At 39.0% G+C, this 11,201-nt stretch overlaps 1 protein-coding gene and 1 long non-coding RNA gene across 3 annotated transcripts in view; one reads left to right on the top strand and one right to left on the bottom strand.

Moving 5' to 3' along the window:
* Positions 1 to 11,201, top strand: part of Kcnb2 (potassium voltage-gated channel subfamily B member 2) — a 419,439-nt gene that overhangs the window by 287,997 nt on the left and 120,241 nt on the right. The gene's annotated exons all lie outside the window — the stretch shown is intronic.
* LOC115062939 overlaps positions 1 to 11,201 on the bottom strand; it is a 41,195-nt gene that overhangs the window by 7,416 nt on the left and 22,578 nt on the right. The window contains exon 4 of one of the 2 annotated variants that reach the window (XR_003842844.1): positions 6,091 to 6,186. The exons of the other annotated variant lie outside the window; for it this stretch is intronic. This is a non-coding gene — a long non-coding RNA (uncharacterized LOC115062939). The remainder of the gene's footprint in view (positions 1 to 6,090; positions 6,187 to 11,201) is intronic. 2 annotated transcript variants of the gene reach the window in all.

Below are 11,201 nucleotides of genomic sequence, written 5' to 3'. Positions count from 1 at the left end.
CTGGGATTAAAGGCATGCACCACCATGCCTGGCTCAATACCCAAACTGTTAAGGATTAAACAATGTCCTATCTTTTCAGAGATTTAGGGCAGGGACAACATTGCCATTGTTTTAGACTTCGACTTCATTTACAAGTAGGAAAGTTTGCTTGCACTTGAAATATATATATATATATATATATATATATATATATATATATATATCCAAAAGGTAGCAGGTTGAGAATGTTCATATACATTCTTTTTCCATAAGTATCCATCGACAAGAATCATAATCTGTTAGTGTTTACTTTTAACATGTGTTCAGAATGTGAGAATTCCCATGAATAAATGATCTGAGTAGGGGAAGAAAGAAAAGCCAAAGAACTCCTCCCAAGATTTTCATGGGAGCCAGAGACCCCCTCCCTCATATTTGACTGAGTATCCTGAAAGACTGCTAGGAGGCAAGGTGAGATTCAAGCTAATTTCTGACAGGGGAGATCTAGCCTTCTAAAAGAACCAAAGGAGCCCTGTGCAGAGCTTCATGGGATGACCCCCTGCTACTACACTGTATCCTCACTTTTCTTGCTCCTTCATGGAAATAGATTATGCTGGAAAGCAACCATCAGCCATTGGCAGGGAAATAGAGAGTCCAGTAGCCAACCTATTCACAAATCTTGCTCTATTTCATCTGGACATACCTGTTTGAGAAGCTATAAAAGTGAACCATTCTTTAGTAGAGAGTTAAAAAGAAAAGGAAGACTCACATAATGGTGTTGAAATTCTCTTTTAGGGCTTCAAGTGAGGTATGCCTATGTCCAAAGCCCATTAAGGACAATAGATGCTGCAAACACTCCCTGAGCACTTAGCATATAACCCTCTACCATTCCCAGAGGGTGTGTACTACTATAGCAGAAAAAGAGAGAAGTTTCCCCTGGAATGCTTAGTGTATCCACCCATATTGACTGCAGCAATCAAGCCAAGCAAGGAAGGGGCCATCCTCTCCTCTTGGACCTTTTGCTCTAGCCTGGTAATAAGCAGGCTGGAAAAGCTTAGCCTGTTCCTGTGCCAGGGAACTGACAAACAACAGGGTGAATAAGCAACGCTGGTAGGCCCTGTGCTTGCTGTTCCCAGGAAGTCTTTCTGTGACCACTCCCTTCAGTTAACAAAACCATTCAACTCTCAACAAACATGCATGGCTCAGTTTAATTCACATTTTAAAACTATTTCTACAATCAGTCTTTCCCAAAATCTATGTCTATCTTGTTTGAACCACCCCAAACACTTGCGACTTAGCCCAGAAAATAAAGCAAAAAGATGATGGTCTCTCAAAGTAAAAAACCAGATGTCCCTTGCTGGAGATGCTTTCTACCTAGCTTGTAAATGTAATTTTTCTTTCTTCTCTTCAGCTCAAACTATGTTGTCAGTGATACTTACCATAAATGTACAGAGCCTAGGAGTAACTTTAAAAAACTTCTGACAGCAGGACCCTTACTCAGATGGTCTGTAGTAGAAGGATCTTGGCACATGTACACATACAAATTTCCGATTTGCAGCCAAGACTGGAAAGCACTACCATGCCAGCTGATAACCCCACTCACAGCTTCCATCTAAAGTGTACACTGGAAAGACGTCTCACACATACCCAATGAAATACCCTGACTTGATTTTATTTTGTTTTTTAGCATGACATTATCCAGATTGTGGGATCTAGCAAGTGAAAACTGAATACTCTCTCTTTTTCATTAACTCTCTTAAAATGTATGTTTAGAGACTACTAGAGAACTGAATAACATTTTCCCATTTCCCTCCTCAAACCAAGACAACAGTACTCTAGAACCTGAGAGTGACAACACAATTTTTGACATTCTTACTTGTTGAGTAAATAAAATGTACTGGGTTTTCCAGGATCATGCCAAATTTAAATATTCTTTCATATTTTTCCATGATTACAGAGATTCCACATTCATGAATGCGTTCATCAGTTATCTAGTGTGACCACTGAGTTAAGGAAAAAAATGCTAATAGAGAGTTGGATTTGTGAAGGGATGTACAAAAGGAACTTAGAACAGACATCTAATGCTCCTGTTTCAGGCTTCATGAGTCTGGTGATGCCATTGTAGCTAGAACATCTATAAAGAATAAAGAACCGAAACCATATGCATGTACAGGCAGGAAAATGTGTAGTTATTCTTCTAGCTCCAGAACCACACTTAGGAATGGTTCCATACACACACACACACACACACACACACACACACACACACACACCCCTCTTAATCCTTCTCAAGTTGTGTCACTTCCTGATAACTGAGCATTCAAATATATGCAGGCCATCTTATTCAAACCTCATGAATAAGGGATCATATCACAACAGTGAAACAGAACTAATACAGGGTGTAAGGGTGAGTGGGGGTGTTGTTTACAGACAGTAGAAGTAACTAAATGAATGAGCTTAAGCAGGGCAGCAACACCACACTGCTTAGTGAATAGATTAGAACAGACTCAGGACAGTCATTTGCAAACAGGTGTGTGTGTGTGTGTGTGTGTGTGTGTGTGTGTGTGTGTGTGTGTGTGTGCGTGTGTGTGTGTGTGTGTGTGTGTGTGTGTGTGTGTGTGTGTGTGTGTGTGTGTGTGTGTGTGTCTGTGTGTGTACGTGCACACCCCACATAAGTATAAGTACCCATGGAGACCAGAAAAGGCCATTGAATCCTCTAGAACTGGGGTTACAGGTGGTTGTGATCCTCCTGACATAGTTTCTGGGAACTAAACGTGGGTCTCTGGAGGAACAGCAAACGTTCTTACTGCAGAGCTATCATCTCTCCAGACCCAGATTTGGGAGCATTCTAAACAAAAGACAAACAATGAATCATAAACTCGGAAGCTGTTCAGTTTGGAAGGGTACAATGCAGGAAGGACTGAATTCATCAAAAAGCCAATTAAAGACAATGACGACATTATAGAAGAGAGATGCTGATGGTTTGCTGTAGCCTGGAACTTGTAGGGCTAAGTGGTCAGACTTAGGCTGTTGTAAGTATATGAATATAGGAAGCTGCACTCGCCAGGTTTTCCTGACTCAAAGGTGGGATGGCTTTCTAAAAAGACTGGGATGTTGTTTGCAGAGTAGGGGTGTGATGATTTACATATGAATATATGAGTCCTAAAGAATCTGTTCCTTAGTTTCTCTGTTGGCCAACAAAGCAGGAAAAGCAAGTAGACAGGTAAACAGTGAAGGCCTCAGTGAGAGACAGAAGTCAAGCAAACTGGGAAATCCCAACTATGTAAAACCCCGATGGTGTCTGCAAAGTATTGGGAGCCAAAACCCTAGACAGGGAATGTTTGAAAGCAGAAGGTCTGTCTGCTCCAGGTGTTACTGGAGGTCAAATAAAGATAGAATCATTGGGGAAAAAAATCTTATCTTAGGTTTTGAGTTTGGGAAATCAGGTCCCTAGGTAGAATGTAATTGATGACAAGCCACTTGCCACAAGTTAATGAGTACATTCAGCAAAAGTGATGCAGACTGATATATATAGGTACAGATTTTTGAGATGTGGGGTCAATGCATGGTCAAGGTTGTGAGGAGAGAAGGAAAATTTAGGCTTTATTATAAAGGCAGGAGAGAACATGTACAGATCACAGTTCTTCTGAGGAAGTGTAAGTGGGAGCATGAAACAGACAGTGACTCCATACATTTATGAACAGACGACAGTGACTCCATACATTTATGAACTTTCTGCTCCCCTTTCCCTGTAAATCTTCAGGAGTGACCCAGAAGGCAGATGTGTAAGGAAAAGGTAGTTAAAAGCTAGGAATTTCAATCATTAAATTAGTCAGCGATGGCAACACCTTCACCAAATAACCCATTAAAGGAATAATGTTTTCTATGACTACTTGGAGATTTCTATTGAAAGTTATGTATTGTTATGGAATACTAAGAAATTTTTAAACCAACCTGGATTTGTGTAAAGGAAAATAGAATGCATGACCTAATCTAGGTGTAGCACAAAGGGCCTGCTCATACTGATATGGATACATTTACCTTTAAACTACTAGTGTCTTCGCCACACAGCTTCATTTCCAAAAACAAAGAACTTACATGCAAGTTTCCATTGAGGGGAATTATCAAAAACTTAAGCTAGAAATTTTCAGAGGATGACTCTGAACATAAACCAAAGCCCACTATACCCATTCCTCCCTAGCAGAAATACAATTCTAGTGTGTTCCCTACAACAGAGAGTCTGTCACAGGGCTCTGTAATGACACATGAAAACTAAATTACCTTCAGTAAACTCAAAGAGCATGAAAGAAAAGCCCTTGCTTCCAAATGGTTGCTGTATACATATGAAGCCAAAAAGCTGTCTTTTACCCTGCAATATAATGTATGATATAGGAGATACCACATGATAAATGTGAAACTCTCATCTTACAGAATAAAGAGGCCATAATGTCACCCTTCTGTGACTCCATCTGGCACGTCTTATAGTTAACTGCCACATTTATGACCCATGATCTTTTATGTCACCGAGAAATATTTACAGAAGGCAATATTTGTTCAGGTTTGCTTGTCATAAGTGGCCACCTGTTTGGAGCACGTGTGAGAATCAGAGTTTGAATTCACCCTGATTCAGGGTAGCTTGGTACATCTGAAATCTAATTTTTTTTCTGTGTTTCTCAGTCTTCATTACAAATAGAGGAGGGCAAATGAAAGAGATGGCTTGATGTATAAAAGGACACAGATATAAATATGTGTGCTGTGCTTGTAATTGCACCAAACATCTGGCTAATGTTAATCATACAGGCAGCAATTTGGTATCTTTACAAAGATATAAGAAATGGGGTATTTGACATAGCTCTTCTGATTTTTAAGGCAGTTCAAGAAAACTGAACCATTTCAAATGTAAAAGTAATTACAGTTTTCAGCTTTTTGGTGTTGTTTGGGGAGAACTTACAAATGTACAGGTCATTAATTGACATAAGATGGAGATTGATTTGCCTATACAATCTAGTCAGATGCATTACTTACCAAAAACTACTACTAAATCTGAATACTTCAAAGATTCCCCTGGTAATGAATACCAGGAAAATATTTTTATTCTCTTCCATAAAACAAGGAGGCCAAGCAGAAATATTTCTCATATTAGATTGGCATAAATAATTACATGATAACTTTGGGTTGTCAACACATTGGTGTATAGAGAGTTATTTTCTAACCAAATTTCAAAGCAAAGACCTTGCTAGATACTTTTGTTTGTTTTTTGTTTTTTTAAATTTATTTGTTTGGGTTTGGTCAATCCAATAGTCCATTAGGGCTAAGAAAAATAAACTGTAAATAATAATACTATGTGCATCTCATGGCTTGTCTATGTAACTAATAATGGCATAATTTGGCACATGATATGATATATATAGCATGATATTAAGATTTACTTCCCCCCATTCGCCATTTCCTGCTTTGGGTGATACTAGATTTGAGATCTCTGAAAAAGATTGATTTTTTTTTTTTTTTGTATTTACAGGAATAGATGTTTTTGTAAGTATCATTAAAAGTTTTTTTTTAAAAAAACTATCAATACAGTCTTAGAAGAACAGCTGTAAAAGGAATTAAGTAAAAAATGAGACTTCATCTCATTTGTCACCTCAGAAACCAGTAGTTCTGCCTCCCGTGGCTTACTAATGAATGAATGGCTGCCAATCAATTGCCCTACAGCCAAGAATATAATCAAAAGGGGAGCTTAATTACCACACGGGAGGCAGCCAGCCCTCGAGGCCCCCCAGCAGCCCCTCAGACTGAAGCTGCTCTCTAGGCCCTGAGCTCAGAGGAGGCCCCAGCAGCCCTTCAGACTGAAGCTGCTCTTCCAACCCCAGAGACAGTGAGCTTCTCTGCTACCTTTCTATCAGCTTGATAAATTTATTCTTCCACTTGTGTTTTTAAACTTGATCACCACAGTAATGTGATGATCAAGTTAAAAAATAGAAATAGGAGTAGCTTAATAAACCAGGATGGAGTTTGTGAGATTCGACATCTCACACCTGCCAGGCCGAGAGCGTTTTCTCATCTAGGATAACCCATGCTGACACAGCTTAGTACAGTGAAACCAATTATCCACCTTACCTGTGGTAACAAGGTGCCAACCGGATTATAAAGATGCTAACTGCTGGGAATACATGCCAGCTCCCAAGGGATGTTTTTATGCCATTATGGCTTGCCCTGTAGATAATAAATGAGTTTTTGAAAGATGGGAAAGAGAATGTAGAAAATGGCTAAGGGGACTCCCATTACCTTTCATAGTTAAATACACTTCAGTGATCAAAACTTTGACTTGTGTCTAACCATGTTTTAGATTATTTTTCTCAAACTACCTGTCCTCTACAATGTTGTCTCCTTTTTCTTCATATCTGTTCCCAACTTAATACACACAATCTAAATAAGCTTTCGTTTTAAAGTTATTTCATCTGGATATTTTTATTTTGGGTCAGGGCTGGGAGAGACATAACAGTGATGTACTTGCCCTTGATTGTGAGACACAACTTTGAGCCTTAGCATTTTTATCAGCTTTTTAAAAATATAGCCCCAGGCTTAAAAACTTGCAGGCTCTAGTTAGATTAGTGCTAGCCTTGGGAAGTCTTTCACTACATCTAAGACTAGTCTACAAAGAAAGACTTTTACCACATATCTCTGTCTCAAAGATTTCAAAATGAAAAGTCAGCTTGTAATTCTTTAGCGACCCAAGCCTGAAAATCCTGATGCCCGATGGATCTCCAGCTTCTTTGAAGGCAAGTTCTCAGTGTATTTTTATTATTATTTTTTCCTGTGGAAGCTACCAAGGCTCTGAGAAAATGCCTTCCTCAGAGAATTGTCTATTTCAGTGCAGGTGAAAGTGAACTTTTCCTGTACCCACTATTCTTCATCTGAACGCTCTCAAATAACTAACATTAAGACCTCCAACCTCAACTCAGGAATTGTGATAGCCAAAAATTAATAGGTGTCTTATCAGCAGAAGAACGCAGGCAAGCTCTCCCTTCCTGACTCGTCCTCCTTACCTCAACCCTCCCAACACTAATACACTAGCATAGCTTTTCTACTTCCTTGGTTCACCAGGCACTGATTTTTGCACTATGGCTTCCTGTGGTGGTAGAGGGCACCTGCAGGATGACACTAATTGCAAGTTCCTCTAGGTGTGTGCAGAAGGACAGATTCTGATGTGGACTGGTCATTTAGGAAGAGTCAGCACACAGTAGTCACGTTCCTAGATGACAAGGCGGTGCCTCAGGGAAGAGACAAATAAGAAAAAAGAATTATTGTGGTCAGTTTTTCATCGCTATGATGTATACCTGAGAGAAACAACTTATAAGGAAGAAAGACATTGGTTGGTTTACAGTTTCAGTCTGAGGACAGGTAGATCCATTGCTTTGGGTCAGAACTAAGTGGGAAGATGGTGGTGGAGGAGTATATACTGCTCATCTTGTCATAAAGAGGAAGAGGAAGGCACCAAGACAATATATGCTCTTCTAAAACATGCTCCTTACATCTTGTATCCCCTAACTCCCATGCCGCATAGTTTCTACTACCCCCCAAAGTCTGTTTAAGTATCAGTCCATCCGTGAATTAATTCATTGATTAGGTCAGAGCTGTCCTGTAGCTCTGGCTCTTCTGGAGCTCGTTATATAGGTTAAGCTGGCCTGGAATTCAGAGTTCTGTCTTCCTCTGTCTCCTGAATGCTAGGGTTGAATGCATGTATCCCCACCCCAGTGCCCTCTTCCTCTTCTAGATCTTGAAGAGGACTTTTCTAGGAGCATCTCTGCCCACAGAGCTTCATCTTCAGATGTATAAAGTGACTCAATGAAAGTGTTACTTACAGGGCTCAAATACAAGCGCAGACAATAAAGCTCTGCCCTGTGTGAGGACCACAAGGTTGAGGTCCATGGTCTCCATCTTCTCAACTATGTAGCTGACCTCGGATCCACAACATTATGCTTGTTTTAAACAAGTTAGAGTAAAGTACTGAAAGATAATACTTTCCTAAATTCCAATCTAACATTTTTTTTTGAACAAACCAATTGAAAATTGAAAATTCATTTCTTCCTCAACCTTGGCCTAAAACACTGATAAATATGAATAGAGGACCCTTCTTAATTAAAATGTACTTTTAATAAAACACTATTATCCTTAAAACAGAATTCGTGAATTTGAGGAAGAATGGAGAGAGCTATATGGGAGGGTTTAAAAGGAGAAAAGGAAAGGAAGAAAATTTCTAATTATAATGTCAAAATTAAAATTTAAAACAGAATGAAAACATTATTATCATATGTGGATATCAAAAACTCTTCAAAATGGAATTTACCTTCAAACACTGATGAAATTAATTCCCTGAGTGCCTTTATGTAAACTGGAAAAAATACACCATGGCCTATAAAAAAAAAAAAAAAATAGGAAACCAGACCCAAAAAAAAAAAAAATGTGCATGACCTTTGAGACATAATCAAGACAACTTATAAAAGTAGGCATTTAGTTTGAGGCTTATGGTATCAGAGTTAAAGTCCTTGATCGGGATCAAAGTCATGGTGGCAGGGACAGCTGAGAGCTCCAATCTTAATCTGCAAGTAGGAGGCAGTGAGAGAACTAACTGGAAATGGCTGGGCCTTTGAAACCTCAGAACTCAGCCCCATTGACACACCTCCTCCAACAAGGCCACACCTCCTAATCCTTCCCAAACCATCCCATCCACTGGATCCAATCAATACTCGAATATATATGCTCATTCAAACTACCGCAGCATTTGATTTGTGTTTTAAAATGTCTTCATGGACAGAAGGCTCCTGGACTGAAGAAACACGATGTCACTGGAATATAATTATTCTTCTTTAAAAGCAATTTGATTTATTCTATGGAAAATATAACATGGTATTTCTACGTTTTACTTATTTCTACGTTTTAGTCATGAATATTGACTGAGTTCAGCCTCTAACTGTAGAACATTATGATTCTTGGCCAAAACCTTAGTTATTGAATAAGGTTGAATTTAATATAATTAAACATTCTCAGGGTAGCTTGCTTATTCTTCACCCAAAGCCCCAGTATCTTTAGTTTTAAAAGTACCAGTCACAGCAGGCTATTGCAGAAGGATTTACATGAGTTCAGGATCAACCTGAGCAACATAGTGAGTTCCAGAATGGGGGGGGGGGGGATAAAAGAATGGGGAGAAAAAAGAAATAAAAGAAAGCCCTTGCTCCCAAAACCTCTATAGTTGAGAAAATATGGATATTGCCTAAAGCACCATACAAGATTCAATTACTAATTCATCTGTTGATATTGAATAAATACCTTTGCCAATAACACAGTTCCTATAAGCTCTTTTGTTTTTATGATACAAGATCTCATTCTATAATCCAGACTGGCCTGAAACTTGCGGCAGTCTTCGCCCTTCAGCCTCCTAGGTACTGGGCCTGCGAGCCCAGTTCCTACTACCTTTCTGTAGATGTCCTTTTACCCTCAAATTCACCAGAGGCAAGAAGGTGGTTGGCTGCAGTTGTGTTTCTTGTTATAGTTAGTAGAATTTCACATCTGCTTCCAAAAGTGGCCATATGTGGAGTGATGCTTCTTCTTTCACACTTTCTGATAATAGCAATGACTGCTGAGAGGTTACTGTCAGAGAGAATACTATTTGAGGTAAAGCTTGCAGGTTCCAAGCCTTCTTAAAAGAGGGCAACTTTGATTCCCACTTCAGTTGCTGCCAGCAGCTCTTTATGAGGACTTCCTTGTGTTACATCTGCTCCATTTCTTATAGAAAATGGTTTATCAGCAGCTTAGACCATGAAAGGAGAATATCATGATGTGAAATCTGAGATCTGTACTCATTTGCCTCCCCCTGGGGAAACAGAGCAAACTGAGTCTCTGTTGAGACTTTGAGGAGATATAACCAACACCAAGTACTTCTGGAGTCTTTTGCTTCAAAAAGATCCCATCCCATGAAATAGTATTGTTACACAGCACACTGGGTCACTGTATACTTAAGATATCTATCGATCATGGTGTCCCATTTTTCTGTTTTTGTGAATGAAAGACTAGAACAAACTTGCTGATGTCTCCTGAATGGTTTAAGGCCACCCTTTTAGAGAGAGTGAGTATGACTCTGACAGTATTTGGGGTTTTTAGATTATTTTAAAGGTCAGATATTAAAATGACTTATTTTTGTAGATATTGTAGGTATCTTCATTTCTTGCAATTGCTCCATTTTTGGACCATTTGTTGATTTCCAACTATATCAATTTAATTGCCAGCTTTATAAAATAGAGGACATGGTTCCTGCATTCAAGCCTGGTAAGGACAACTGAACATTCCCTTCGCTATAATATAGTATATTAAGAGCCGGGATAAAGAGAAGTTCCATCAGAGCCACTGAGACCTCCAGGGAGGACGCTCCTCATCTGGACTCATCAGATAAGGCGTCCAAAGGAGCATATAGGAGACCAAAGCACATTTCTTAGGCAGATTCAATGGCAGCTTTGGAATAGACTAAAGGCCAGCATCATTTTCCATATCACGTATTTGCTGAAACAAAGGTGGAATCATTTAAACCACTCTCCAGCCTTTACTGGGGGTGGGGATAACAACATTTAAAGGAAAAATTAAGTAACTGATTTCCTTATTAAATCTCTGTAAAAGATGAGTTTATTATTAGTCCTGTTAGCCTTCCCAGATCTCAATTTGGATAATTACATTCCTCCTACCTAATTCATCCCTGTAGTTTTAATTGGTTTCAGAATTTTACTTCTCCTCAATTGTTGTGTAGTGTTGTTATTTGGTATTAAACAGCTGTTAGGTTCTTCCACAGAGCTGAATACATTCCAGTAAGCAACATAGTGATTTCTGTCCTATAGGGCAAATAATGCCATTTGCATGAGCTTTGAGATGACAAATAATCCTGCAGTGCATAGACGTGCTGTGTTAATTCTTGATAGCAGTGGTTCCTAACCATACAGTTGTCAGGCTGAGAAAAGCACAGGATGCTGTCTCTAGTCTACACAGTCATATACACCGAGAATGATCTTTGTTTCTTTACACAGTGTCTCTGTGTTCATTCTTCCATTTGGTTTATATCTTATTGGATTTAATTAAATATATGCTGCAGTGTACCAAGTACAAGAACACATGCTCATTTTACTTTTTAATCTACTTGGAAGAAGTTTGTATGGTTATTTGTGTGTTTGGGAGTGTGATTGTAG

This window comes from Mus pahari, chromosome 22 (assembly GCF_900095145.1).
Source record: "Mus pahari chromosome 22, PAHARI_EIJ_v1.1, whole genome shotgun sequence".
Taxonomy (NCBI): Eukaryota; Metazoa; Chordata; class Mammalia; order Rodentia; family Muridae; genus Mus; species Mus pahari.
This window is presented reverse-complemented; position numbering and strand designations above follow the sequence as displayed.